Source organism: Sarcophilus harrisii, chromosome 3, assembly GCF_902635505.1.
Source record: "Sarcophilus harrisii chromosome 3, mSarHar1.11, whole genome shotgun sequence".
Classification (NCBI taxonomy): domain Eukaryota; kingdom Metazoa; phylum Chordata; class Mammalia; order Dasyuromorphia; family Dasyuridae; genus Sarcophilus; species Sarcophilus harrisii.
The window spans coordinates 371,330,486-371,351,612 of NC_045428.1; the positions used below are offsets into that span (position 1 = coordinate 371,330,486).

General features: G+C 33.8%; 1 pseudogene; it reads left to right on the forward strand.

The window, feature by feature from the left end:
* Window positions 1–21,127, forward strand: part of LOC111720264 — a 178,734-nt pseudogene that overhangs the window by 106,556 nt on the left and 51,051 nt on the right.

Here is a 21,127-nt window from a genome sequence, read left to right on the forward strand (position 1 = left end):
TTATGAAATCAGAATTATCTATTTTGTTTCCTGAGATCTATCTCTTGTTTGGTCATAAACTTTTCCATTATTCATGGATTTGACAGATATTTTTCCTGCTCCCTAATTTACTTATGAAATCACCCTTTGTATCTAAATCAATTATCCATTTTAACCTTATCTTGTTGTATGATGTGAGATCTAGGTCTATGCTTAGTTTCTGTCAAACTGTTTTCTGTTTTTTCCAGAAATTTTTATCAAATAAAGAGTTTGTGTCCCAAAAGCTTGGATTTTAGAGTTTATCAAACACTAAATTACTATGGTCATTTGCTACTGTATCTTCTGTTCCTTATTTTATCACCTGATCCACTATTGTATTTCTTAAGTATTTTGAGGATTAACACTTTGTACTAGAGTTTGAAATCTAGAAGTGCTAGGCCACTTTCCTTCACATTTTTTTCAGTGATTCCCTTGATATTCTTGACTTTTTGTTCTGACAGATGAATAATTATTTTTTTCCCCTAGCTCTATAAAACAATTCTTTGATAGTTTTATTAGTATGGTTCTGAATAAGAAAATTAACTTCTTGGATTTTATTCTGGTTCTCTTCTATCACAGTGCCATATGCACATCTCACTATTTTATTTATAATCAGATGGTTGGATAAGGTTATTTCTGTTAATTAAATCTCTCAAGAAATCTTGAATGGTTATATAATCAATACCTTATTGCAAAATAGTTTTTAAAGAGATATTTTGCTCTACCAAATTAAGCATTTTTTCATAATCATCAAACAGCACAATGGGATCTTTATATTTTCCACACATTTCATTCAGTTGTAAAATAATAATGTTGTCTATTGTTGATTGCAAAAATCTGCTTGTTTCCATTAATTTTTTTAAAAATGAAGACGAACTCTAAAGTCATCCAATCCAATGCTTAGCACCATGCCTGGTATAATATAACTTGTTTCTTGTGGCTATTTGTGTTACTATTTGGTGTTACTATTTGTCCTTTGTTCTAGACGGGATTAATGACATCACAAGGTGATGTCTTAATTTGTATGTGAAATGGATTTAAGTGAGGCAGAGGTGCACAAGTCATTAGACTCATTCTCTCTTCCTTGGTTATCCAAGTGGAATGGCAAGACAAAAGTCAAGATGTCTTGCAATGACTCAGGATGCATCTTATGACCTTGGGGTCTTTGATATCTGACCAATCTCTAAGTACTCCACATTGTCTGCTTCAACCACTTCCACAGTTGTTGGAACAAAAGTTCTCATTCACCAATTCTACAGGGAGCAGTCTTCACATGCTTGGGATAGACATCTCTCCTACCTCTTTGATGCATTTGAGGCTTGATGGTTACCTTCAATCTAGGTAGTTCTTCCACTGAGATGGTTTTTTCAGGCTGTGGCTATTGGACATGCTATAGCTTCTTGGAGTGTTTACAGAGAACTAGCACCTTTGGTGTGCAGATGCTGAGCACCTTTCAGGGCTGCTCATTCATGTTTGGTGTCTACCTGTCCTTTAGCTCTTACCTGTGGCTTCAAAAAACTGGTACATATTAGGTGCTTAATAATTGTTGCTTGCTTGCTTGATCTAATGATTTGTGAATCAATAGTATCCCCCCAGATACAGCAACTTTGCCAGTATTATACGAAGTTGGGAAGAAAATTGCTCAGCTGAAACTTTTTATATACTTACCCCAGGCCTATCCTTGGGTCAATCTAATATAAATTGAAGTTCTCAGTATGATTTTAATTGATCTCAGTTCATTACCGTGACTCACATTTTGTACGACTCATTCCTATGCACTCAATGAAACTTCTGAGACAGGTGCTACAAAGTATGGATCAGTTCTGTGCTGCTTGTGCTAATTTTTTCATAACAATTAACACCGAAAATAGAGGACCTCCACCAGCCAGGATCACACTATCCATATGTGGAACCAATAGTTTTGGCAAATGGAAATTCTGAAAGCTGTGGATAAGTTAATTTGCCTTGGCAGTAGACTTTTCAGGGTTTATACATAGACGATGAAGTTGATACATGAATTGCCAGAGCTAGCTCAGTGTTTGGGAAAGCTGAAGAAAAAATGTGGGAGAAGAGATATTAGAGACTGTCTACTGAACTGAAGGTCTACAGAATAGTTGTGTTGACTTCATTGTTGTATGCTGGTGAAACTTGCCAGAAATTGAACTGCTTCCATTTGAATGCCTTAAGAAGAGTCTGAAGATCACCTGGCAGGATAAAATATTGGACACTGAAATCCCTTTCTTGCATTAAATGGCCAAACATTCAAATTCTACTGCAGAGAGTGCAACTCCTATGGACTGATTCTAATGCTATTTTGCCTAAAAAACTATTTTACTTGCAAACACACAAGGCAAATGTTCAGATGGAGGTCAGAGGAAGTGATACAAGGACACTTTCAGTCTTTCCTAAAAATTTTGAAATCAATTGTGAGATAAGGGAGATACTGGCACAAGACTATCCATCATATCTGCATCAAAGAAAGCATTGTTTTCTGTGAGTAAAGGAGAATTGCAATAGCTCAAAAGAAATGTAAGATTTACAAATTTAAAGATATCTCCACTTTGGTACAGCTTTCTGATCTCCTATTGGTCTGATTAGCACAGTTGGATACATTGTACCTTAACCCCAACATAGAGATGTCATTTTGATTCTTTTTTGAGAACAAAAGACAATAACCACTACCTCCTCTTATATTGTTTGAAGACAATTTTCAAACCTTCCATGCAGTTTTTCTTTGTCAGGCTAAAAGTGCCTCAGTTCCTTTATCTGTTTCCATATGCCATAGTTCTGAGTCATCTCATCATCCTAGGAAAGAAACTACTTCCTTTTATCAATATCCTTTCTAATATGTAGCATTTGATCCTGAAGGTCTTAGTGTAAATAATGAGAAAACATCTCTACTTCCACTCTCTTTACCTCACAGCATTTTTGTCTTTGTACTATTCTTTTATTCTTTCCTTCAGTCTTGGAAAAAGAGGTATTTTTTTCTTTCTAAAGCTAAATATTCTATTTTCTTTAGGAACCTTTTCCAAGTATTTGCTTACTTTACACTGTTTTCAATCTTTTCCTCTTCACTGGATTCTTCCACTTATATGTACACCTAATAGGTTCCTCTAAGGAAAATCAACAAAAATCTTTTGGTTTTGTTAACAATGGGTGAAAATGACATTTTAGCAAAGCAACTCTCTGGGATTATTTTTAAGGCATAGAAGGGTAGAAATTTATAATGGTAGAGGGAGTACCCCAAACTGCCAGAATCACACAGATCATTGAAATATCCGTGGTGTTACTTTCTTAAATTATTCAATTTAGAGCATTGTTTGGAATGTGTATTTATTTGAAAGTGAACCTCTCAAGCTACTATCTTATATGTTTTCTTTTCAATGAATAACTTGTTGGTCTTTTCTCCATCTCTTTTCCCAACAACTGGTCAGTAATTGCTGGTCCAAAACCATTTTTTGGTTCACAAAACTTCACAAAACTTTTTAGTAACAAAAACATTTACTTCCTAAAACTTAAGAACTTACTCTAATTTCTCCTCTCTCTAGTTGCTCACTTTTTCCTGGATTTTGGTTTCCACTAATATCGTATGGGTCTCCACAATGTAGAGTTCAAGCAAAGTGAGAGAACAAAGAGTGAATGATGGTTATCTGAACAGTCTTGTCCAACTAGAGAATGCCTTGAGAATTCAGATTCTATATCTCCTTTATCTATCTGCTCCTTCAAATTTAAGAAAATTCATATGATTCCCCAGAGATTAATTATGCTGCCTTTCTCCATGTTAGGTTGATAATTATGTCAGGTGGAACTACTTAGCCAGTATTGTACAGTGTGGGGGAGAAAATTGTTTGGTTGAGATTATTCATATATATGCCCTGAAGCCTATTCTTGGTCAATCTAATATAAATTGAAGTTCCCAGTATGATTATAACTAATTTAGTCTCTCAGTTCATTCCTGTGATTCACAGAGAGACCAGATTTAGTAGGAGTTCACAAAAAATTTTATTCCCTTTGGAGTACACTTAGATGAAACTGTTTTCCCATTGCACTAGCAATGTAACCTTATGAAAAGAATAGAAAGGAATTCATACAATTCACATAAAGGCTCAGCATAAGGACTGGTCCCACCATCACCCTTTATAGTATCTATAAAGCTGAGTCCTATTCTTGGTCCCAAGTCATCTTTCTTAAGTAGCACCAGAGTGATGCTTTCTTAGCCTCAACAGAATTAGACAGGCTGACTACAATAATCTCCAGCATTCAGTGAAATCTTATATACAATGTGAGTTTTTGTTAAAAGATGTATAATCACCAGCAGCTGTCACTAAGTTAATAATGAAGGACCCTTGCTTTCCTTTGAGGTAACCTGTTAATGCAGAAGTTTGTAGCTTCTTCGTTTCAAGGTGAGGTTTTCTTTGTTGTATCTTGCTGATGCAGGAAGTCATGGCAATCTTTGTTGTATATTGCCTTACTTCCTGACAGGAGTTTTCTTTGATTAATCCCTCATTTACAATCAATTATCAAGTCCTGTCAATTCTTCACTCACAATGTCTCTTGCATTTCTTCTTTTTCTTTTCTTTTTCAAAACCCTAATTTAGATCCTTGGCACACTGCTCATGGACTAGGATATTAGTCTTCTGATTAGTTTTCTAGTTAACAGTTTACTTCTCTACCTCTAAATCCATCCTGTATGTTGCTACTAGATAATTTTTTAAAAGAATCTAATTTTATTATGACATTCTCCTAATCAAGAATCTTTTCTTTTGTTATTTTTATTTATTATTAACTATTTCCCAATTCCATGTAAAATACTTTTAAGCAACCTTAAATTTTTTAAAATTCTAAATATTTTCCCCCACATCCTACCCAATTCCTTCATTAAGGCAAGCATTTTCATTTTGATTATACATGTGAGGTCATGTCAAACACATTTCCATTTTAGCTATCTTGTAAAAGAAAAGCACAAACTAAATAAAACAATAAAATTTAAAAAACTATGCTTCAATTTGCATTCAGCATTCAGCATTCAGTTCTCTCTGTGAAGGTGGATAGCATTTATTATCGTGGATCTTTTGATATCGTCTTGGATTGTTGTCTTGATCAGATCTGTTCTAGTTTTATTCATTTTGTTTTTCATGAGTTCATATATGTCTTCTCAGTTTTTCTGAAACCATCCTGCTTGTCATTTCTTACAGTACAATAGTGTTCCACCACAATCATATACCATAATTTCTTCAGCTACTCACCAATGAATGGACATCCTTTAAATGTCCAGTTTTTTGTCTTGACAAAAAGAGCTGATATAAATATTTTTCTATTAATAGGATGATCAAGAATCTTCAGTTATTCTACTTGCTCATTGAATGAAGTTTATTCCCCTTGGGCTGATGTTAAATTTTTCTACAGTCAGTCCAATCTTCATTTTCAGCCTCTTTCCCTTTACCCTTCTATACAACCCTCAAACTAATAATGGATTGCTTTAGTAATTGTCCCCTCAAGAACAGTACCTGTTGGTTTTTCTTTTTGTGTACTTGTTTTTGCCTTGAGTATTTTTTCTTACTCTGTTTCCTCACTTGAAAGGTCTTTCTCCTTCCTCTTTTCTTCTATAATCAATTTATTCCTCAAAGTCTAGTCTATGGCAAATTTGACCTTATGAAAATCAGATTTTGTAGGATAAGATAATGATTCAAATGTGGCTTTGGGATAATGTGCTTTATTTAAAAATATTAAGTAAAAGTAATATATTAAAGGGAAAGAAGAGCAGTTGGACAATTTTATATTAGGAAAACATAATCATGTAAAGAAATCTTGAGAAGGGAAATATAGTGGAAAATACTTGGATGAAGATTAACTGGGGGAGAAACAAAAGCCATATTGTCAAGTGAATACAATGTAGATCACTTGGTCAGAGAAAAGAAATACAAACCTAAAACAGAGGTTGTTATAATAGTAATAATGAATGTGATCATCTAATTATTAAATATTAGTTTCTCACTCTTTTTTCCCTCCCTTTTCTACCCCTCCTCAGTCTTAGCATTAGCAGAATAGATGACCTACTAACGATGGTAATTACGACAATTTTTTCTTTGAAAAAATAAATAAACTAATAAAAGGAACTTCTATTTTGATTCAACTTTCATCAATAAGGAGAAACTGGCTGTGATGATGGAAATGATGGGAACCTTGGGAAGAAGTCACTACTACACTTAAAATGAATAATAGAGGAAATGAAAGTTAGATATAGTCTACCTACCAAAGTCTAGTATCCTAGATTTTGGGAGATCATATTTAAAGGAGAGAGATAAAGAATAGATAGGATACCATGAATGAAATTTCCATGGGAGGCTATCAAAAATGAAATTCTTAAAGTACAAATAGAAACAGTTCAAAGAGGAAAACACGTATTTGATTATTTATTATATGAAAGAGGGATTAAATTTGTCCTGATTGTCTCCAAAGACATAATATTGAATTAGGCAGCTGACTTAATACTTCATAACTCAGTCTTAGAATATTTGAGGTTATTAGATGGCAAACAGATTCTTTTTTGTTGAGCCAAATGATTGTTTTACTAATGAGCATCTATGTGTGTATGTACATACATACGTATCTAAGAATAAGGAAGATAAGTAGAAACTGCAAAAAGACAAATTTAGGCTTGATGCCAAGAGAAAATTTCTGTGAATTAGATATATCCAATGGTACAAATGGCTTCCTTGTGAGAGGGTAGGTTATCTCACTGGAAGTCTTTAAGTAAAGACTGAGGGATCCCTGGAAAGATGTGACTAAGAATGAGTTCTTTTTCAGTTTTGTGTTCAGCTATGTTTGAGGTCTCTTTCAAGTTTGAGATTCTGTGCTTCTTCATGAAGTCCTTCTAGAAGATGAGAGAATTATAGGCCTTAGAGATGGCAATGTGAGTAGAGATTCTAGTATCTAGAAAGGACCTCAGTGGACCTCCAGTCCAACTCATTCATTCGCAGATGAAGACACAGAATTCCACTGAGGAGAAATGACTTGCCCATAATCTTGCAACAGGGTTGAAACATAAATCCATGTGGATAGTTAAGATTCACTCGTGAGAGTTTCACATTTGTATGGGAAATGAATTGTAAACTCAAATGAAGAAGGCCCTTGTGGATCTAACAAATATTTTGATTCTTTGACCATCCCTAAGAAGAGGCCCAGAAGCTGAGTAGGAGAGGAATGGATAGGAACAGAAACAAGAGACAACCTAAACTTGCATTTTTCTGCTCCCTAGATTCTCCCTGCTATTGAATTTAAGACGTCTACACAAAGAGGTAAGACAGATACTGTGCTCTTCCTTCTACATTTTTGGTGTGAGTTGGTGCACTGAAGAATGTCCTGTGGGTTTGGAAGATCTCCATATAGTTTTAGACAAAAAAAATACTACCTAGTAACTCATTCAAGAAGTGCACTTAGTCAATGAGAGTTTGACACCCATGATAGTTCCCAAAGCAAGTTCTATGTTACCCAGCTCAGTGGAACCAGTACATGTTAAAGACATGTCTCTGAGTAGGCTTCTAGCCAGGAAATACCACAGCTTTATGCAATTTAATCTATTAAATTATGTAAGTAATGTGATAATAGCATATATAATGTGAAAAACATTATTCTATGATTAAATTCAACGTTTATTGACAATTAAGGGAGTTAGTTGGTATACCTAGAATCAGGAAGATCTGGATTCAAATTTGGCTTCGGAAACTTACTAGCTATGTGACTCTAGCCAAATTATTTAACCTTGGACTACCTCAGTTTTGTCAGTTGTAAAATGGGGATGATGATGATGATAATAATAATACCAACCTTCTGATAGCTGGAAAGATTAAATGAGATAATATTTGTAAAGTGCCTGGCACATATTAGGCACTTAGTGTTTGTTTCCTTCCTTCCTATTGTGTACCAGGCACTGTATTTAGGGTACAAAGACAAAAATGAGATAGTCCCATATGAAGTCCCATATATAAAGTATATGACAATATGCTGGGACAAAGGTGACAGAATATTAGCTGCTATATGTATTGCATCCAAGTGACATAAAGCACTTAAAGAATCATTTTTAAACATATTTTTTCCTAAGTGATTTCTGAAAAAATGCTAGTTGCCATTATTTTTGACACTTCTATTTGCTGATTATGTAGATTTGACATTTTACATCTTTGTCTTCTTAATTAGTGATTAATTCCATTGTTAGTATGGGTTATTATAATTTCAAATGTAGAGGGCTATTTAAAATCAGTTCTTGATAAATAATTGTTATGCGCAAATGTTTCTGAATGTTGCCATAATTTATTTTGGGAAAGAAAGACGTACTTTAAGTGTTCAGTGAGGCAAATAAATGTTCATTTTACATTGTTCTTCTAATCAGTTATTTGGAGACAGACACTTCACCTGTCTGGCTCAGGTTTTTAAATATGTATATTTTAACTTTTCAATCAAATGAAAGACTATTAAAAAACTTTGAGGTTTTCAAAGAACTTTTCCCATAACATTTTAAAGTTAGGTAATATAACTATTTATATGCCCATTTTATAGGTGAGAACACTGAGACTATATAATCTAGATGTATCTACTTAGAAATTTAATGAGAGTTTTGTTTCTTTTTTTATTTGAAAGGAATTAGCATTGCAAATAAAAACACAAGTAATGAATTAGGCACTTAATTCAGTATTTTATCCAGTGGATGTAATACTGAACTTGGAGAAGGAAACTGAGTTTAAATGTAGCCTCTCGCACTTAATAGCTGTGTGACCCTGGACAAGTCATTAATCTTTTCTCAATCTTCTGTTAAAGAATAATCACTAAATAATCACCAAAGTGATAGTAATTTGACAGAAACAATGTTTCACACACACACACACACACATACTCCTACAATTGCTGCTAGTTTTTCCCAGGATTTCTGGCAAATTACTATCACCTTTAATTAATATTGAACTAGGCAACTGACAATACTTCATAACTCAGTCTTAGAATATTTGAGGTCATTAGATGGCAATCAGATTCTTTTTTATTGAGCCAACTGACTGTTTTACTAATGGACATGTATGTGTGTATGTACATACATATGTATCTAAATGCTCATACATACATATGTACATATTTTATGAGCCTAAATATCTATGTATATATACATATATAAACACAAGAATATATGTGTGTATATATATGTGTATGTATATTTATGTATGAATATATATATGCATGTAAACACATATATATAGACTTATAAATGAAAAAGATTTCTGCTTTAGGGTAGATTCACAAAAGCCACTTCAAATTGTGTTCTTTTAACTAAATCATATTATTTATTAATGAAACATCTAATTATTTATGAGCAGTACTCCCCTATTACATAATCAGAAAATCATTTACCAAGTCTGCTTCTGAAAGATTGTCATAAAGAAATTATTTTTACATAATTTGTTTAAATTCTTTTCATTTTTGTATGGTTTATACAAAAAGGAATCAGTTTTTCTCTATCCTGGGATTAAAATGAGTGTTAAAGACAGAAAAATTCTTATTGTATTCAAGAAAGCCAATGTAATATATTGTAAATAAGGAAGCAAATGGAGTCTTGTAAATATTACTGGGACTTGTTCATATGGGATTCATACCTGAAATGCAACTTATCATAGTCTGGAAGTAAGACTGTTAGCACAATTGAGTCATGGGGGCTAAAAAGTGAGCAACTGAGATTATTTTATTCATAATTTGCATATCTACAGCATTATGGGAAAAAATATTGGTACAAGAAAGTATTTTATGGCAGGGAGCAGCTTGATATTGCTAAAAAGCGCTATACCCGATCCAAAATGCAATCCAGCATCATTTTCTCTTCTTAGCCTTTGGGCCTAGTTTACTGTTCATCTTCAGAGACATTTTACATTATTTGTAAAAGAATATGCATCTTCATAACTTCAATACCTTCTTTATGGAATTGTTAAGAAGATTCTCTACAGAAAGTCATCCCCAGGATAATACACCATGACAAAGTAGGATTTGTACCAGGAATGCAGGGCTGATTCAACATTAGGAAAACTATTAACATAATTGCCTATATCAATAACTAAACTAACAAAAATCATATGATTATCTCAGTAGATGCAGAAAAAGCATTTGATAAAATCCAACATCCATTTGTATTAAAAATACTAGAGAGCATAGGAATAAATGAATTTTTTTCTTAAAATGATCAGTAGTATCTATTTAAATCTATCAGCAAGCATCATATGTAATGGGGACAAACTAGAACCATTCCCAATAAGATCAGGGGTGAAACAAGGCTGACTACTACCATCATTATTACTCAATATTGTATTAGAAATGTTAGCTTTGGCAATAACAGAAGAAAAAGAGATTAAAGGAATTAGAGTAGGTAATAAGGAAACCAAATTATCACTCTTTGCAGATGATATGATGGCATTTTTAGAGAATCCTAGAGAATCAACTAAAAAACTACTAAAAACAATTCACGATTTAGCAGAGTTGCAGGATAGAAAATAAATCCACATAAATCACCAGCATTTTTATATATTACCAACAAAGTCCATCAGCAAGAGATACAAAGAGAAATTTCATTTAAAATACCTGTCAGCAATATAAAATATTTGGTAGGCTATCTGATAAGGCAAAGTCAGAAACTATATGAGCAAAACTATAAAACCTTTTCCACACAAATAAAGTCAGATCTAATCAAATGGAAAAATATCAATTGCTCATGGCTAGGTCGAGTGAATATAATAAAAATGACAATACTACCTAAATTAATCTACTTATTTAGTGCTATAGCAATCAAACTCCAAGAAATTATTTTGAGCATATTTGAGCATAGTTCCAAATTGCTCTCCAGAATGGTTGGATTCACCAACAACGTATCAGTGTTCCAGTTTTCCCACATCTAGAAAAAATAATAATCCTTCCTCTTCAATTGCCTGCTTGAGTCGGGAAACGAGCACGTTTTTCACCCCGTTAATGTCCAGGTTCCGCTGCTTCAACTCTCATTTAAGATCGATCACCCACAGGTAGCTGATCTTCTTACTCTCCGACTGCCCCTAGGCTGCAGAGGTGGCAGAGGAGGAACCAGAGGCGGTGGCGACCATTTTAGAGAGAGAGAACGCAGCGGAGGCAGCTCCTGAGCTGCAGGGCGAGGGTGGCGGCAGCTTCACCAACTTAGAGCCCGGCCCAAGATCCCTCTAAATCACTATTGATAAGAGAAATGCAAATCAAAACAACTCTGAGACATTACTACACACCTCTCAGATTGGCTAAAATGACAGGAAAAGATACTGATGAATGTTGGAGGGGATGTGAGAAAATTGGAACACTGATACATTGTTGATGGAACTGTGAATGCATCCAACCATTCTGGAGAGAAATTTGGAACTTTATTCAAAAAGTTTTCAAACTGTCTATACCCTTTTACCCAGCAGTATTTCTACTGGGCTTGTATCCCAAAGAGATCTTAAAGGAGGAAACAGGACCCACATGTGCAAAAATGTTTGTGGCAGCCCTTTTTGTAGTGGCTAGAAACTGGAAACTGAATGGATGTCCATCAGTTGGAGAATGGCTGAATAGGTTATGGTGCATGAATGCTATGGAAAAGTATTATTCTATAAGAAATGATCAGGATGATTTCAGAGAGACTTGGAAAGACTTATATGAACTGATGCTAAGTGAAATGAGCAGAACCAGGAGATCATTATACACGGCAACAAGATTATATGATGATCAATTCTGACAAACGTGGCTCTTTTCAACAATGAATTGATTCAGGCCTGTTCCAATGGTCTTGTGATGAAGAGAGCCATCTACACCCAGAGGGAGAACTGTGGGAACTGATGGTGGATCACAACATAGCATTTTCACTCTTTTTGTTGTTGCTTGCTTGTATTTTTTTTCCCTTTTTTTCCCTTTTTGATCTGATTTTTCTTATATAGCAAGATAATTGTATAAATATGCATGCCTATATTAGATTTAACATATATATATATATATATATTTTTTTTACCATGTTTAACATTGGATTACATGTCATCTAGGGAAGGGAGTGGAAAGAAATGGGAAAAATTGGAACACAAGGTTTTTCAAGGTTTAATGTTGAAAAAATTATCCTTTTATATGTTTTGAAAATAAAAATCTTCAATTCAATAAAATGAAGATGCTCTATAATCTATTTTATGAAAGTGATGTATTGGTAGGATGATTAGAAGGCAGTTTATGTGAAAAACAGCTAAGGATTTTAGTTGGCTGCTGGTATATTTTGACACAGTAGTGTATCAAGAAATCCAAGAAAAAAGGTGCTTTAATAGAAAGAGAATGTCTAAAATAAGGGTGACAAATATGCCCCCGTATTCTTCTCTGATCAGACCGCATTTTGGGTCCAGTTTTGAGAATCACATTCTAGAAAGGATAAGCTTTGTCTTGTCCACAGTAGGTGAACAGGATGCTGAAGGGACTTGAAATCATGTATATGGAGTTAGTAGAAAGACCTAGAGATATTTTTAAAAAGAAAAGACCTGGAGGATGAGGGAAAGTTAGAATATTTTCTTCAAGCATTTTTTACATCTTACATTTGAGAGGCTACTTTCAGGAACTAGGCAGTATCTGCTGCCTATTATTCAACCTTTGGAACAAATGTTCTCTAAAACATTACATTACCATTTCATCATTAAAAGGTGAAATCCAAGACAACTACCTAATGTGTATATCTGTATAAGCTTCTGGGTACCAAGGATATAGAGGAGGATTCTGGAGGGAGGTTTCTCTGATATTTTTCTTGGACTTTTGATAAGTCTTCATGTCTCCATACAGGAGAGCTTCTATATTTTGGTACCAGTACAATCTGACAATCTGAAGCTGAACTATTGTTTCTTTATATATATATATATATGTATGTATATAAAATTGTCAGTTAAGTCTTTTTTTTTCCTTTTTTTTTTTATTTGACTTTGGAGGTTAGGGGAGTTTGAAAGGTCTGAAATGCTAGTGTTTGAGTTCTTTGTTGTATGAATTCAGGATTAGTCTTTTGGGCAAATTGACCTTGGCATATATGCTATAACCTCGAGAAGTAGTTGTTATCCAGGGTGGGCAGTTTGCCCAGTACAAATTCTAATAATTATGCTGAGTATGACCTTAAAGAAGCTACTGTTATTTTGAAGTGGGAGGCTCAAGCTGGCACAGTAAGACTTTTCACAATTGTTACGAAAATTGGGAGGGGGGGAACTTTTGGATTTTTAACATACAAATCAAGAGGTTATAGTAATCATGCTTCAAAGGAAACTATTAAAATTTAACTTGTAAGCAGAAAGATTATAATGCATTATACTTAATACCAGTGTTCTATATAGGAAGGAAATATCCCCAAATGAAAATTTCACCTGGAAGTTCCAATATTTAATAAGTGATGAATAGATTTAATCCTATACCAGCATTTCTTCCATCACTTAGCCTTACTTCTATATCAATAGCACTTCAGACCATGAGATAGACTGCAATAGCTAAGAAAAATACCACACACAACTCATAAGGAACAGAGGCTAGAATTCTTCTGCTTGGTTCCAGAGGAAAGAAGGAGACCTAAAAAGTGGAAGTCAAAAGAGAGATAATAAGCACTCTAGATTTGGAAGTAGAAGATCTGGGTTTGAATTCTAACTGTTACTTATATTTAAATGTCATTGAGTAAGATACTTAATTTTTCTGGGCCTCATCTCTAAAATGATGGATTGGACTAGTTGATGTCTAAGGTTTTTTACATCTCCAATTCCTTTGATTTCCATGATTAAATTGCACTGTCTTTGAGAGCAGTGCCCAATTGCATCCAAGTGCCCAATGTAGTGCTGAGTACAAAAATATTTGATAAATGCTTTTTAGATGGAATTTACTTAATAATTAGAAGTTTCCTTAATTTAACTAACCTGATTCAGGGGTTTAATTTTTTTTATATTGCTATGTTTTAAATTAATATTATTTTTCCAAATACCTGCAAAGGTATTTTTCAACATTCACTATAGGGTTCTCTTCTTTAAAATATAATCGTTCTATGGGAGCAGGTTTCTTGGGGAGATTCTGGAGGCAGCCTTAGTTTCAGTTCAAAGTAATGATCACCTCAAACATAGCCAGGTGTTAAAAGTTCAAATCCTTTATTGTCTCTTCCAAAAAAGCCCAGTTAATTTTCTTAAAGGTCTGTTTCTCTGCTTGGTTCAGTTTTCTTAAAGGTCTGTCTCTCTGCTTGGTTCTAAGAGCTCTTGCAGCTTGTCCTTTGCCTCTGCCAGCTTCAGCCTCCAGATCTCTCTGAATCCTGGTTCTGAGTCTTCTCCCAACTGAATTCTGGCTCTGTCAATCTCCTCCACTGACTTACTCCTGACCGAGGCTCTAAGAGCTTCATATATATGATCTCTTAAAGTCCAAAGGTTGACTCCTCCTCTGAGAGAGTGGGATTGTGGGAGGTGTAACTTGTGAATCTCCCAAACTTGTGAACTCTAACGTGTGAGCTCTCAAAGGTGTAAACTTAAGTACATAAGCATTGTTTCTATCAATTCCAGTGAATTAACACTTTGTAAGAATTCTAACAATTCACCTTTGCAAAACCTTGTGTTTCAAATTTTTCTCCCTCCCTGTTACCCTCCCATACACAGCAAACAATCCCATATAGGTTTAACTTATGCAGTTCTTCTAAAGTTATTTACATACTCATCATACTGTACAAGAAAAATCAGATCAAAAGGGGAAAAACATGAGAAAGAAAACAAGCAACAATAACAAAAAGGTGAAAATACTATGCTTTGATCCACAATCTCCATAATTCTCTCTTTGGATGTAGATGGCATTTTCCATCCCAAATCTATCGGAATTGCCTTGAATTACCTCACAAAAGTTCACAAAACATCATAGTTGATTACCATAAATACTGTTCTTTTTTTCCCAAGTTTTATAATTATCCATTTTTAAGGTTATAACTTAAGTCTTCCGGAACTATATAATATACAAAAGACTTTCATGTACTTATAGTTATCTTGAGCTGGTAGAATATTTTTTTTTCTAGAAACTAAATTTTTTTCTGTGAAAAATATTTTTTTCTTCCCTTTCTTTCTCCTCATAGGGAAATAAGCAAACAAATTTCTTATAGCAAATCTTTATCATCAAGTGAAACAATCTGTCTGCATTGGCCATGCTCCAAAAGTATATGTTTCATTCTGCACCCTGACTCCATTACCTTTCTGTCAGAAAGTGAAAACATTCTTCCATAATTGTGGTTGGTCAATGTGCTAATCAGAGTTCCTAAGTCTTTCAAAGGTTTTCTTTTTAAACACAATATTATTGTCATTATATTTATCATTTCTCTTATTCCAAAGGAGGACACGGTATGAATGGAAGTCTTTATAACAGGGTTTAAAATAAAGAATTGGCTCTTTCCTTCATTTTTGTTGGATATAATAAGTATGCTGGATGCCTTGATGATGGAAAGAAGAGAAAGGCTCAAAGGAAAATATTAGATAGGACGGCAGGAATGAGGGTGATTAGCCAGAGATAGCTATCTCCTACAGCATAACAATCCTAGGCTTGCCAGGGCTAATGTTTCTTCTAAGGTACCCCTGCTCATCTGGACTGACAATGTTGGCAGGCCTCGGATCAGGAAAATAGAGGAAAGTCCTTAGGAAGAGAAGAGAAGGTAAGGACAAGAAAATAGCACTTATTTAGAGAACTCACCAGGACCTATAATTTTGGTACAATGATTGTACACATGCTCTGATAATATACTAAAGGAAGAGGCCATCAAGAGGCAGAAGAGAAAAAAGCATAGCAATTATGGAGAAAACACCCCAAAATACATTCTAGCTCTGTAGTTTCCAGATCTAAAGGCCAGGACAAATAGAATAGTTATATCTTGATTCATTCTGAAGTCAAACTATATTTACTTGCCCTTCTAGCAAAAGGTCAACTTAGTATGAGTTGTTTTATTGAAAGACAGGTCCCCAAAATGTAATGGACTACCTTCTGAAATAGTGACTTTCCCATTATTGGAAGTATTCAATACCAGCTGAGGAAAATACCTTTCTGGGATATTGTAGATTGAATTCCCCCAATGGGTAAGAGATTTTATTATAACATTTGAAAGGCCATGTCAAACCCCCAGCTTCTATAATTCAATAGTTATCTTTTGGAGCTTGTTGAAATGGATTTTTATCTATAATTTATAAATGTATAGAAAAGCAGCAACAAAAGCATTATTTTTTTTCTTTTGCTGTGATATTGTCTTGTTCACCCAGTTTTGTTTGAATTGTTCAGTCTTTTTTCTTTTGTAACATGACTAATATAGAAGTATGTTTAAAATGATTTTACATGTATAATCTGTATCAGATTGTTTGCTGTCTTTGGGACAGGGGAGGTTAAGGAGAAAACAATTTGTGACACAAAATCTTACTAACATGAATGTTGAAAACTATCTTACATGTAATTGGAAAAATAAAATGCTATTAAATGAAAAATTAAATTGTTCAGCTCTTCAAGGTAGGAAAATTTGAGGTATGTTTCAGAATTGCTATTAAGTGGCGTGTTCATGTACTATGCTATGTAGTCATAATGATTTTATGAGTCATCTTTTATAATTGCTTTCGACAATTCCAGTTGAGTTTCCTGAGAACCTAATGCACCTAAGTCAACACTTCATTCATTTGTAATTATGAAAATGTTTTAATGTAAGAGGTCCCTATAAAATGTTAAACCACACATTCTCCAGTTGTATGCATTAACCACATTAATTGCTATGGCTCAAATTTATGAGGAAATAAGTTAGCCAATGTTGATATCAACACAATTTATTATAATGATTTATTTCTTTAACATAATTTCAAGCAATGTTACTATTAATGTTTAGTCCAATAGTCTTGATGGTTGACTCTCAGACAAAACTTGTTGTATAAAAAATTTTGTAGAATTAAAAATCAACTACAGGGAAGTGAATAAAAAGAAGAGATACTGGCATAGCTCAATACAATTTCTCATGGAAGTTTAACTGATTTAAGCCAATAAGGACCTAAAAACTATTTCAGTCAGTAAACATTTGATCATCTTGTGAAGCAAAGATATGGTACCCAGGAGAAAAAGTCAGTTTAGAATATAAATGTGTTTGTAAAATTTTGTGGAAAAGAATGGTGGAGAATTATGTGTAGTATCTCATCCTAAAACACTGAAGATTTATTGAGGGAAAAAAAGTTTTAGACAAACTTGGCAAGATGCCCACTTAAGCCAGATCCTTACAACAATTTTGTTGTTTAGTCATTTTTAAAGTTGTGTTAGGTTCTTTGTGTTTTCTTGGCAAAGATACTAGGATGGTTTGCCATTTCTTTCTTTGGCTCATTTAATAGATAAGGAAACTGAGACAAGGTTAAGTTGTTGTTTGTCCTTTGTTCTTCAATGATATCAGGAAGGTGATGTCTTACCCTGCAAGTGAATTGGATTTAAGAAATGTCAGAGCTCACTCAGGACAAAGTTACCAGCTTCAATCACTCATCAAGAGTCATCTAAGTTCCAGTGGTAAAACATAGAGGTCAGGATGGCTCGGATACAGTGAGACATGTTGGCTTTTTTTTTTTTTAATTCTTAAATTTGATTTAATATTCTTCTCCATTTTGGTATATCACAACACCAAGATTTTGCTGCTTAGATCTCTCTGCAGACTATATCGAATGCTAAGGCTATGATTTTTTTCATCCACTCATCTATTTATATGTAAGTATATAGATATACACATCAATACATACTGCAATATATATGCAAGAGAATACATTGATTAAAGAAATAAAAAAAATTGGCAATACTTCCAAACTTAAGTAGTAAAAATGAGAATGACCAAAAAAAAGCTTTGTATCATATGAAATAACAAGCAGTATATTCAAACATGTAAATTTACATCCAATTTTTCTGGTCTTGTCATATCATGTTAGATCCATTTACAATGACAAAACCCTAAGGAACTGCTGCAAAGAAAGAAAATTTGTTCATACTTGAGTTTTCTGCAAATAGCCCGAGAACCCAAACCAAAAAGCTGTTATAGTGAAGCCTCCCAATCTAGTGAACACCTAAACATTTACTTTTCCTGGTAAATAGACACAACAGGTTACATATTGGCAAACATTCATTTGGACCTCAAAGTATAGAACCAAGAGAGTTATATTTTAAGATATACTCCCTTCATTCAAGTGAAACAGGATAATTGGAATGATAAGCAAGTTTGCAACCTTGGAACAGGAAGTTGGTGCAGACCAATAAAACTAAGAGTGACTGAGTGAAGAAGCAGTCAAGCACTAAAGTGTGAAAAGTACCCAATCTGAAAACCAAATGAACCCTACTACTGTCTATCAGTATGTGGGTGATATACTACACTGACTTTACAAATCATTGATTCAAAGTTTATTTGGTACATTTTATCCATTGCTATCATGGGGTTCATTCTACGCTTTATCCACTGTAATCTTCTTGGGCATTCCATAGCACTGGATGTGAGCTGGGTACAAATCCAACTTATACCCCAGCAACCAAACTCATGTTTCATATTTTGGGGGGACACTTTTGGACCCAACATGGTTAAGTCATTGATGCTAAGAGCTGAGACCTTAACTTTTTTAAGCTAAGTCTTTCCTAGATTTCAATTTATCTGTGATTTTTAATTAGATATTAAGGCTAGGTAAGAATTGAGAAAAAAAATGGTCTAATTTGCCTATTCAGAAGAATCAACCTGGAGGAGACCCTCCCTCAAGCTTTCTGGCCAGAACAGGAAGGATTGTTATTTACTGTCACTCAGAACCATTAGAATGACCAAATGAGGTCTAGGCTATGACCTGTTCCTGCCAACTAGTGAGAGCCAGAATAATTTGGATTTAAAGGCACAACCAAGTATCTCTATTTGAATTCCAAATGGCCTAGTTTTCCAGTGTTTCAAAAAATCATAAATGAAAATTATACAAGATAAAAGAGTTAATTGTCCCAGTTTTTTTGGGGGGAAAATGATAGAATAAATAAATAAGTAGGGAAAAATGATAGAATGAATAAATAAGTAGGGAAGAAAAAAATCTAGCTCCCAAAGCCCAAGATATCTTGTGAGGGTTAAGTGATCACAATTCATATTCTTTGGACAGAGCACCCACATGTAAGAGTATGATTTTTCATGTGGATAGAGGGAAAAGAAGAAAGAAGAAAGGAAATAAAGGAGAGAGGGAAAAAGGGAGGAAAAAAGAAGGGAGAAAGAGAGGAAGGAAGGAAGAAAAGAAGAAAAGAAGGAAGGAATAGAGGGAGGACAAAAAAGAAAGAAAAGAAGGAAGGGAGGAAAGAAAGGGGGAGAAAGAGAAAGAGCATTGCTGAATTGGAACTGGCCAGTTGGGCCTCCAGTGGGGCATAGTTGTTTATCCTTCATTCTTGATGTCAGGAGAGTGCTATCTTAGCTTGCAAGTGAGTTGAATTTCAGTAAGACAGAACTGTGCAGTCACTAGCTTCACTTTTTCCTCCAGTATCAATCAGTTAAGTATCTGAGACCAGATTCTATCCATAGTGCCATTCAGCTGCCTCCATTATAATACTTAAAATATGAGGAAGACCAAAATAAAGTTTAAAATGTAAATGATCTATTAATTTTTAAAAAAATATTTATTTAAAACTAAATACAAAGTAAGAAAAAAATAATATTAAAAAAAAAGACAGCCTAGAGGAATACTATAGTATTGCAGTATTATCTGAAATTGTAATAATTTACATTTCTCCTCTCTAGCTGAGCTTCTGGTCTAGATATTATGCCCATCCATTTGTCATTATATAGGACTCTGTTCGTATTCATCCTCTGTTATTATTAGTATTAGTTAATTAGCAAGTGATTTAACTCAATTTTATTTTTTAACTTCCTTGGCTTCCTTCAAGCCCCAGTGGAAATCCCACCTTCCACAGCAAGTCTTTCCCTTCTAAGCTATATATAGCTTATTTGTTTATAGCTTATAGTTTGTCTCATCCATCAGACTGTGTGTGAGCTCCTTGAGATCAAGAATTGTCCTTTATCTTTCTTTCTATTTCCAGTGCATAGCACAGTGTCTGACACATACTAAGCACTTAATAAATATTTACTGATTGATAAAGTATTTTGCCATGTAGATATATTATAATAATCACCCTTGATTTCTAATCTAGGGAATGATGAAACTGATAGAGATGACTTACTCATCTCAACCAAGTGAAAAATGCAAGAAAAAGTTTTAGAATTTATGGTTTTATCATCTGCCACTGAATTTTGTTTTGCATTCATTTACTGTTTCAGAAAAAAAAGATCATATTCACATTGCTTGAGTCCTATCTGAATATTCAGTCATCTCTGTGTCCTGTAATGAGAAATGGCAGCATGTTTTTCCAATCAATTTCAGGCAAAATCTCAAATTGGTATTAAAATATTCTTGCCTAAAATATACCTTCTTATATTAAATGAAAAGAGAATACATTTATTACAATTAAATTGAAACATAGTATGATGAAGAAGAACCACTTTTTAAATTTGTGTCATCTGTTCTAATAGTATAACTTTCTATTTAACTTCTGTGAGTTTCATTTTCTTTATTTGTAAACTTAATGAGTTTATATTAGATGATCTCTAAGGACCTTTCTAGCTCTAACAATTTACTAATCTATGATAATAATAATAATACTAATCTTTGACAAAATATATTGTAATTACTTATTTGGAGGGGGAATAGGAACATAAAAGACTAAGGTCTACATACTCATCTTGCTCCCCTTGTACTTTGATATTTCAAGGTAATTTGAATTCTCCAGGAGTTTATCTTTCAGGAAATGATGGGAAAAAAATAAACATTTCACTAATTCGAACCCAACTATAAGGAAAACTAGAGGATTTTCTTTTGGGTTTGATATTGTAGGTGGTAGATAAGTATTTTTTTTTTATTAAAAGGGGGATTTTAACAACTACTTAAGAGCTTACACATTGTGATACCCTTGATTAGCATAGAACTGAAGATGAAGGGATTTTTATTGTTGTTGTTCACTTATTTTAGTTGTGTCCAACTCTTCATGACCTCATTTGGGTTTGTTTGTT